This window comes from Tachyglossus aculeatus, unplaced genomic scaffold, assembly GCF_015852505.1.
Source record: "Tachyglossus aculeatus isolate mTacAcu1 unplaced genomic scaffold, mTacAcu1.pri scaffold_239_arrow_ctg1, whole genome shotgun sequence".
NCBI classification, from domain to species: domain Eukaryota; kingdom Metazoa; phylum Chordata; class Mammalia; order Monotremata; family Tachyglossidae; genus Tachyglossus; species Tachyglossus aculeatus.
Window position 1 is genome coordinate 37,352 of NW_024044954.1, and position 9,949 is coordinate 47,300.

Sequence of the window (9,949 nt, forward strand, 5' to 3'; positions counted from 1 at the left end):
ATTTTGAGAATAAAAACAGAAATTGTAGTTTTATGGATTATAAACATTTTCAGGAATCTTTTTGGTCATTTCCTTCCTCTCACCAATAGAACATCTTACCTATAAGGGAATATCTCTGGAGTTGAATCACAGAAACAAGATTGTCTGAAAGAGGAACGTTTAGTTGTCCTAACGTATGCCATTGGAGACATTCACAGTTTGAAGAGGGAATAACCTTAACCTAACAGTACGTACACACTGTCACTAAAAAGAGACAACAGTTTTGTAAAGCAAACAATTCAGCAGGCTGATTCGTGGCTTAGTGGAAAGAGCATGGGCTTGGGAGTCAGAAGTCGTGGGTTCTAATCCTACTTCTGCCATATGTCGGCCGTGTGACTTTGGACAAGTCACTTAAATTCTCTGTGCCTCAGTTACCTCATTTGTAAAATGAGGGTGAAGACTGTGAGCACCACGTGGGACATCCTGATTACCTTATATCTACCCCAGTGCTTAGAGCAGTGCCTGGAACATAGTAAGTGCTTAACAAATTACTATTTGTGATTTGTGGCTTCTCTCGGGCCTCGGGAGCCAGAACACGGTGTGGCGGACCATTTTCCACCTGAACATCTAGAATGAAGTTCCATCCGGATTAAGCAGAAGACAGACGGGGGCCGTCGTCGGGGAGACGTGACGTTGCTTCTGGTCGGGTATGGGTCTACCATCTTGCTTGGGAGACAGAAAGGACTGGGCTTTTTCTTCCACCTTGGCTGCCAATCTGCGATGTTGTCCACCGCCACCTTCACCGCCGCCACCGCTTATCTGGAGCCCGACAGGGAGCTGGTGCCATGCAACCACATGGTCCCCGTCCAGCTGCGCTTCTCACCCTACTCCTTCAATGGAGTGACAGTCCTGGAAATTGCGGGAGAAGATTTTTCTGTCGTTGTCTCTGACACACGACTGAGTGAAGGTTATTTGGTTTACAGCCGGGACAACCCCAAGTGCTACAAACTGATGGACCGGATGGTCATTGGATGCAGTGGCTTTCATGGAGACTTCCTGATGCTCACTAAAACCACTGAAGCAGGATTAAAGATGTACAAACCCTCCAACAACAAGACCATGACCACCGGGGCCATTGAAGCTATGCTGTCCACTATACTGTACTCGAGGCGCTTCTTCCTGTACTACATGTACAGCATCAACAGGGGCCTCGATGAGGAAAGGAAGGATGCAGTGTACAGCTTCAATCCCGTCGCCTCATACTGTTGTGCCGAGAATCAGCGAGTGAGACCCAAGTAGAAATTTAGAAGTGGATTTTATTAGCGCGCGGCTGCAAGGGGCCAGGGACCCAGATCAAGCAGCCCCGATCCCATTCTCACTGTGTCTTTTATTCAGTTCCAGCAACATGGGAGGGAGCATTTAGGAATTTCAGGAATCCAATTAGAACCAACAGGATGCTGTAAATTCTGTTTCTACTGCCTTGTAAAGGTTGTTGTTATCTGCCATATGGCCTTGTATAAATAGGTGTGTAAATTCTGTTATCTTCTGTTGTCACTGTCTTGTCAGGATGTCATCTGACCTACGACCTTACATAGATAAGTGTTACTTGTTCAATGGCCTTGAAGGCATCTGTTGCAGACAATACAAAAAGGAGTTGTTCTCTCAGCCTGCACAAAATGGAGTCAGTCATGTCAAGTCCACTAGTGGACAACAGGGATGGCTTTTGTCAGGCAGGTCAGGGTTGGGGAGGCCTTTGTTAGGCAGGTTTTTGTGGCGGGAAGTTTTGGCAGGCATTCTTCTTCCATGAAGAAGGGTGTACAAAGGGATGGGAGGAAGTGATGGGAAAACAAAATGGATATCAGACAAACCCGATCACAACATTCCCCACTTCTTATGGACAGAGTGTCAAACCCTTGACACGTTTGTGGCGACATCGTCATACCGGCCAACGGGCTCAGTTTGTAGGGATTGATAGTGGAGATCCCTAATGAGGAGCAGCTTAACAGAGTTGATGCGGGACTTAACAAATTCTAGGAGGCGATTCACTAAGCAGGGTCCGACGAGTAGGGCAACTACGAGGAGAAACAAGGGGCCAGCTAGGGCAGACACAAGCGTGGTTAACCACGGGGATGTCCGGAAAAGACTCTGGTACCAGGTTTCGGCCCGTTCACGCTCCCTTTGCCTGTCTGCTAAATTTTTCCTCACCAGAGAGAGGCTCTCCTGAACAACTCCAGAGTTATTCGCATAAAAGCAGCAGGCCTCTCCCAGGGCGGCACAGAGGCCACCCTGTCTCAGAAACAATGAGTCCAAACCCCTCCGGTTCTGGAGGACCATCTCCGCCAGGGAGTCAACCTGTCGCTCCAGAGTGGAAATGGAGTGCTCAAGGTGGGTGAGGTCAATATGCACCTGGGTGCTGAGTTCTCTGTAGCTAGCCTCCCCCTGCACCAGTGCAGTAGTGCCCAGGGCGGCAGAACCCGCTAAACCCAACCCCACTAGAATGGGGATGAACAGCGGGGCAGCCCGCTTATGACAGAGGGACCAATCCTCCCGCAGGGAAAAGTGGTCCCACCCATCAGCGCCAGGCAACAAGGACACTCTGGGGACGATGGAGACTAGCACACAGAGAGGGCCACCGGGGTGAGCAAGGAAAACTCGGGCTGAAACACATCCAGTGATTCCGTCCAAACACGCCCACCAGGTGCCCGGTGGGGCGGGGAAGTAAGCAGAACCAGAGGAGGACCGGACCATCACATTGAGGGAGCAGACAGGCGAGTATGGGGAGGCATGGAGGTTCGTGTTATCCGAGATTAAGCAAACCCCAGAGCCCTGGACATCCCCAAGAGTTAACCTTGGCTGGTCCCATTCACAGTTGTCAGAATCGGAGGTGGGAGACACAGAGTTATTGATAGCGACTCCAACATAGTATGGAGGCTGTGCATCCATGCATAGCCAACAGCTTAGGCCCAGGTCCGGTCGAGTGGAGTTGATCACCCCCTAAACGGCCTGTAAGAGGCCCATGACTGAAGGATGAGGGGGTTTCTGGCTGGAGGACCCCCCCTCACCTGGCTCTGGAGAGACAATTTCCCCGGCGGGTGTCTGAGGGGGTGGGACAGCGGAGGACGGGGCCCGAGGGAAGGACTGGGCAGTGGAGGACGGGGCCCGAGGTATGGACTGGACAGTGGAGGACGGGGCCCGAGGACTAGGGAGGATTTTGGGGGGCAGAGCTGATTTCCCAAGGGGGCCGATTGGCAAGTAGGACGTTACGGGGGATTGCTCAGCAATGGTAAAGATAATCCCAGGGTCCGCCCAGGCCCTATTTCTGCCATCTAATCTCATGTCCCATTCGTGGGGCGTATTCCAGAACCTACTCTCAGGGTTGCGAAGGGTGAGAAACAAGGTTGTGGATCCAGGGGTTGGGTCCTTTTGGATAGTCAGGTGCGGATCCGTCCCCACGCGGCCCTCTTTGGCCCCGCAAGCCGCCCTGCGGAATGAGGATACTACAATGGCGGTCACACAGGCGCATTTCGGGCAGAAATGGGATGACCTATCCAGGCACCTGGCATCCCAGCCATCTGTAAGGAACCCCGGGCACATTCTTACTTCAGAAAACGGATTACTACAAGGGGAAGCGCCTCCGATCGAGGTGGGGAAGAGGGAGCATAAATCCAACTGGAAATACCGGCCATCATTCAAACCTTGGTTATGGGTCCATGTACCTTCTTCTGCATAGAATGTCCAGAGTACCTGATCCCCCTTCTTCATCGTCCAGGTGTTTTGGGGGTTTTGGGGCATGAGGGTTGAATGACATAGAGGGAGAAGGGGTCATTAGGGAGGCGAGGAGGAGGAAATGCGGGAGAGTCTTAGCTTTAGGGGGTCGGCCTGTGCTTCCGCCTTCCATGTCGGGGCCGCAGCAGGTTTCACTCGACTGTGATGGAGCCAGACAGGAACGGAGTCAACCTTGATTGCTGTTGGCGTGGTCAGGATGACGGTGTAAGGGCCCTTCCACTTAGGCTCCAAGCCAGAGGCGGTGAATTTCTTGACCAGGACCGAGTCCCCGGGTTGGAAGGCGTGTGCGGGTGCAGAGGTGGGAACTGGCAGGGCGTATCGGGCAGATTTCAGGAGTGTTCCCTGTGTTTTCTGGAGACCCTGCCGGAACTTAATCAAGGAAGAATTAGTAGCGTCCGCCCTGAGTTCCTCCCTGATTAGAGGGAGGATTGGCGGGGATCTACCAAACAGAATCTCAAAAGGTGCGAGACCCGACTTATTGGGGGTACATCGGCTTCGGAGTAGGGCCAGTGGGAGGAGCATTACCCAATTTTCTTGAGTTTCAAGGACCATTTTGGTGAGGAATTCCTTAAGAGTTCGGTTGGTCCTTTCTACCTGACCTGAACTCTGTGGTTGATAGGCACAGTGTAATTTCCATTCTATTCCTAAAGCTTTGGCTATGCCTTGGGACACTTTGGCTATGAATGCTGGACCATTTTCAGACCCGAGTCCCAGTGGGAGACCAAATCGCGGGAGAAGTTCATTTAGAATCTTTTTCACCACTACCATGGCTGTTTCGTGTTTAACTGGGAAAGCTTCTACCCACCCTGAAAAAGTGTCAACAAATACCAGGAGGTATCGATAGCCTGCCGCGGGGGGTTTCACCTCTGTAAAGTCTACCTCCCAGTTTTCTCCTGACTGCAATCCCGGCAATCTGACTCCTGAGGGAGCAGCCTTCCCCTGCTTCGCATTTACCTGTGCACATGTTCCACACTGGGTGGTTATGCTCGCTAAGGGGCTGTCCAAGTGTGGGATAAAGTACCTATCTCTCAACAACAACCCATCTTTCGTGCCCCCAGATGGGTGATCTGGTGTAGCCACGTGATCCATTCTCTCCCTACTGCCTCAGGGACAAAAATTCTTCCCTCTGGAAGGACCCACCATCCTGACCCGTCTCTAGTCCCCCCTTTTTGTTTTGCGAAGGAATCATCCGAGGGGGAGTAGTGAGGGGCCGGTGTATCATTAGGGTCAAAAACAGGGCATAAGGGGGCAACGCTGGGAGGGGACTTTGCCTCCTCTCGGGCAGCCTCATCCGCTGCCTGATTGCCAATGGCCTCGGGTGAATCCCCGTGCTGGTGCCCGGGGCGATGGATGCTGGCCACCCGGGCCGGCATCCAGACCGCGTCTAGTAAAGACAAAATCTCCTTATTTTTAATGGTTTTTCCCGCCGAGGTTAAGAGCCCTCCCAACAAGTTTACCCCGGCTTCGGGTATGATCAGGAATTTTCCTGAGAAGTTTGACCCTAGGTATTCTAGTTCTAAGGTCTCTGTAACAGGGACCGGGAAGTTCTCCCCCTGCACCCCCGAGATCCTAATGATTTCCCTCTCGATTCTGGCCCTGATCGGCTGTCTGGTTAGAGACGATCGGGTAGCGCCCGTGCCTATCAAAAGGATGTAATACTGTTAATCTTGTTTTTCTCTGCCCACCCTCAAATTTGTCAAGGGCTCAGGGTGGGCTTGTTCTATGGGCTCCTGATCCCCCTAGTCTTCCCCCTCCACGAAGGAATTACTAAAATTATCTCCTATCCCTTCTCTTTCTTCTTCACACACACTTACTCCAACCTTCATACACATACAATTTCCTTCAGAGGCAATCTCTCCACCCCTCATTCCCCCCTTATGGGACACCAGCTTTGCAGGGTGTAGATGCCTGAGCAGACAATTTCCTTCAACTGCAATTGCTTCACCTTCCCTTTTCTTTCTTCCCTTTTCCTTCATGTACCTAGAACTCTTTTCTTTTTCCCGCTGAGGACACCCTCTTTTCTTATGCCCCTGCCGCCCGCAGGCGTAATAAATCATGATCGACTTTGCGGCCGCCTGTACGATTTATATCATAATCTTTCTTTGCTTTTCCTGTTGTTTTGGAGTCTGCAACATCACTTTGGTGTGCCGGTTTTTCTCTTTCTTCCCCCTCTTTCTTCTCATCTATTTCCTTCAGCACAAATTTACCCACCGACAGCCGCCAGACTGCGGCATACACAAATTCCCCATCATTCCGGGGTTCCCTCATAATTACATAGATGTTCAATTCTTGGCAAACCCAGTCCTCGGAGGATCCGTACTTTGGCCAGAAGACGTTCCGTCCGAGGTGGGCGCCAGCCCAAGTTAGGCAGTAGTATGTAATTATTTAATAATAATTTTTATAATTAATTTCTTCTCTTTTCTCTTATACTTTGAAAGTTCATCAGACTGCCTTCCGGAATTTCCGGGAGGGACTTCCCACCACTCGGTTTTGACTGAGATTTTTCCTTTTCCCACCTTCGTTTCCTCAAGTCAAACAGACACTCCGTCACTTTCTAGTATCTAGAGAACTTTAACCGTGCACTGACCACGCTACTAAGCGCTTATGGAAACACGTACAACGATAAGTAACCTCCCCCGTCCATATTTTGGAGGTCCATCCCAATACTCGAATCTGGGTACCTTTAATGGGGCCTATGCCACTCGACTCTCTCTGAGAGTCCAGGGCGGGCTCTCAAACTGCGGGACGTCCCGAAGGGCGCCCGGGTTACAAGGAGGGGGAAGATCATCCTCCTAGGACTCCTGGAGGACTTTTTTTGGGGGGGGTGTCCCTGGAAGGGGGCCCTTTTTTAGGTTGGGCAAAAAGAACTCAGATGCCCCTTTCCAGGGAGCAGTTTTTCAACCAGGAAGGGGGGTGGGTAATGAGGTCCAGCCAAACGTCAATATAGGGGAACTGATCGGGGTGGCCAGAGGTCCCAGTCACAATTCTCCAAACCTTGTTTACAATTTGCTTATCAAAACTACCCTGATGGGGCCACCCCACCCCGAAGGTGGGCCACTCATTCATGCAAAATAGAATGAGCTTCTGTTTCTTTAGGGTAATCCCATAATCATACCCATCCCGGTATCCTTTTTTAAAGTGACTGAGCATACAGTTCAAAGGCGTTTCTGCTGGCTGAACCTCCCATTCATACAACACAGAGACACAAACAAACAACAACCTGGAGGCGAACACATCCTTCCAGTAGACATTGGAGAAGTTGCCCTGAAGATATTCGTCCCCGATCCAGGTGGAAACCTGCCTGGCAGTCTGTGAGCGAGGAGGTTTCAGACAGAGGATCGTAAAACAGAATTTCCTAAAGGCAACGCTTCCACATATAGAACAGATTCACAGACAGCCGCGGAACCAGAACCAGAACCAGAATCGGGCAGAGACCCAACGTCTTGGGGTGCCCGGGGAATCGAGGCGCAAAGCGCTAACTGCCGCGTCCGGCACTCGTTCCCTCCAGAAAACAGAAACCAGGTTACCTCCGGAAGTAGTTGATCGTTGCCGATCCCAGGATCCACCAGGCCGAAATGAGGATCAGTCGGCGTCAGGGGACAGTTTAGACCTCTCAGCCTTGAGTTCCGGGGCCCTGGAACGTCTCAGGGGCCGGCCCCCCTAGAAGTCAGAGCAGAATGGTCTCCTTTCCCCGAGGCCGAGGTCCTCCCAGGTTGGGTCTCCACGGTGACACGGGACACCGTGCATCTCGCTGGGGCCTCCAAATGTTGTGCCGAGAATCAGCGAGTGAGACCCAAGTAGAAATTTAGAAGTGGATTTTATTAGCGCGCGGCTGCAAGGGGCCAGGGACCCAGATCAAGCAGCCCCGATCCCATTCTCACTGTGTCTTTTATTCAGTTCCAGCAACATGGGAGGGAGCATTTAGGAATTTCAGGAATCCAATTAGAACCAACAGGATGCTGTAAATTCTGTTTTTACTGCCTTGTAAAGGTTGTTGTTATCTGCCATATGGCCTTGTATAAATAGGTGTGTAAATTCTGTTATCTTCTGTTGTCACTGTCTTGTCAGGATGTCATCTGACCTACGACCTTACATAGATAAGTGTTACTTGTTCAATGGCCTTGAAGGCATCTGTTGCAGACAATACAAAAAGGAGTTGTTCTCTCAGCCTGCACAAAATGGAGTCAGTCATGTCAAGTCCACTAGTGGACAACAGGGATGGCTTTTGTCAGGCAGGTCAGGGTTGGGGAGGCCTTTGTTAGGCAGGTTTTTGTGGCGGGAAGTTTTGGCAGGCATTCTTCTTCCATGAAGAAGGGTGTACAAAGGGATGGGAGGAAGTGATGGGAAAACAAAATGGATATCAGACAAACCCGATCACAACAATACCAGAGAGACAGCTTCAAGGCCTGAGGCTCGGCAAGCACCATGCTCAGGCCTTTGCTGGACAACAGGATCGGTTTCAAGAACATGCAGAACGTGGAGCACGTTCCCCTGACCTTCGGGAAGGCCCTGCAGCTGGTCAAAGATGTCATCGTCTCTCTGTTCTCTGTCTCCCCCTTTTAGACTGTGAGCCCACTGTTGGGTAGGGACTGTCTTTATATGTTGCCAATTTGTACTTCCCAAGCGCTTAGTACAGTGCTCTGCACATAGTAAGCGCTCAATAAATACGATTGATGATGATCATCTCCGTCACCGAGAAGGACGCGTACATGGATGCCATCCTGAAGATCTGCATCGTCACCAAAGACAACATCCAGGAGGAGACCATCCCACTTCGGAGGGACTAGCTGCCAAGGTGGTGGGGGAGGGGCTGTACTGAACACAGCTAGCATTTTGGCAGCTTGTCACCCGCTTGTAATGTTGAGTCGCTCACAGGTTGTATTAAAAGTGTGAGCTGGGAACTCCCGTCTGTGGCTCTCTCTGCATCGTTCCCCACGTCCGAGCTCCCAAATTCCCATTCCCGAGGCCCGGCCCTCATCCTGGAGGTGAAGAGCAGTATGGGATAGGGGCGCGGGACTCTGCTCTTCCCGCTTTGGATAGGCGTGGGGATCCAGGCCCGAAAGGTGACCGGAGGTGACTGTCTGTTAAAGTCTTCCCAGTTCCAATGAACGCGGGCCTGTAGCCCGCTGGGTGCATGTGGCCCGTAGGGAGGACCAGAGTAGGTGGTGATCAACTCTAGTGTCGGGACCCTCGAAACGTTACCTGCCTTTTGGGAGAATTGCCTTGGAGTCAAGACCGAGTGGATTTCGTATGAGCAGGCTCCATGCTGTTTTCAGCAATATTTAGAAAATGTGGTTGTGGCAACGTGCCATATTCAATGGTTTACAAGTCACCAAAAATATCAGGCAGAATTTGAGTGCGATTCAAGTTCTTGTCCCTGAAAACAGAGTCTGGATAAAATGAGCTGTATTTGGGTTCCCATAAAGGGATTATAGAGGGGGCTGGGCAGGGGGAAGAAGGAATGTGGATCCTCACTGTAGCTGTCAGCCCTAGCCACCTCAGGTAGAGCCATCTGCTCAGGGTACAGCCCAGTGCTCTGTCCACAGTGGGAATCCAGCTCAGTGCTCTGCCCAGAGAAGGGGTCCAGCCTGGTGCATAATGGGTGATCAACAGTTAGAGATGCTGATGTCCTCGGTTCTCTGTCCACTCCCAGCCCTGCAAGCGAGGGACGCTGATTGAGCATGTTGTGTGCTTGGGTTGGGGGAGATTCTGTGCTGAGGGTCAGTGTGGTGTGGTGTTCAGCTGGGGCTGCTGATGTTCATTTACTCAAGTGGCTGAAAAAAGGTGGGGAGGGAGCAGGTCTGGTTTGAGGGGTGAAGGAAGGGGTGCTGGAAGGGAGAGTTAAGGAGGGGCCACTGCCCTCTGGAAACATGGGAAGTGGATGAGGGGTAAGAGGCCAGGGCCAGGGGTCAGTGAACCTGGGTTCTAAACCTGGTTTGGCTCGGCCTCCATTTTCAGTACTAAAATGAGGATAATGAACAGCAGGGTGGAAAAATCACAGGCCTGGGATTCAGAGGCCCTGCGTTTTAATCCTTGTTTTGCCACGTGTCTGCTGTGTGATCTTCGTTAAGTCCTTTTACTTCTCTGTGCCTCAGTTTCATCATCCGTAATATGGGGATTAAATCCTATGCCCTCGTCCTTCAACTATGAGGCTCATATGGGACTGAGACTGCATCTAACCCCT

General features: G+C 51.4%; 1 pseudogene; it reads left to right on the forward strand.

The window, feature by feature from the left end:
- The first annotated feature begins 759 nt into the window (after positions 1-759).
- Positions 760-8,552, forward strand: LOC119923745 (annotated as a pseudogene).
- Positions 8,553-9,949: the final 1,397 nt, after the last annotated feature.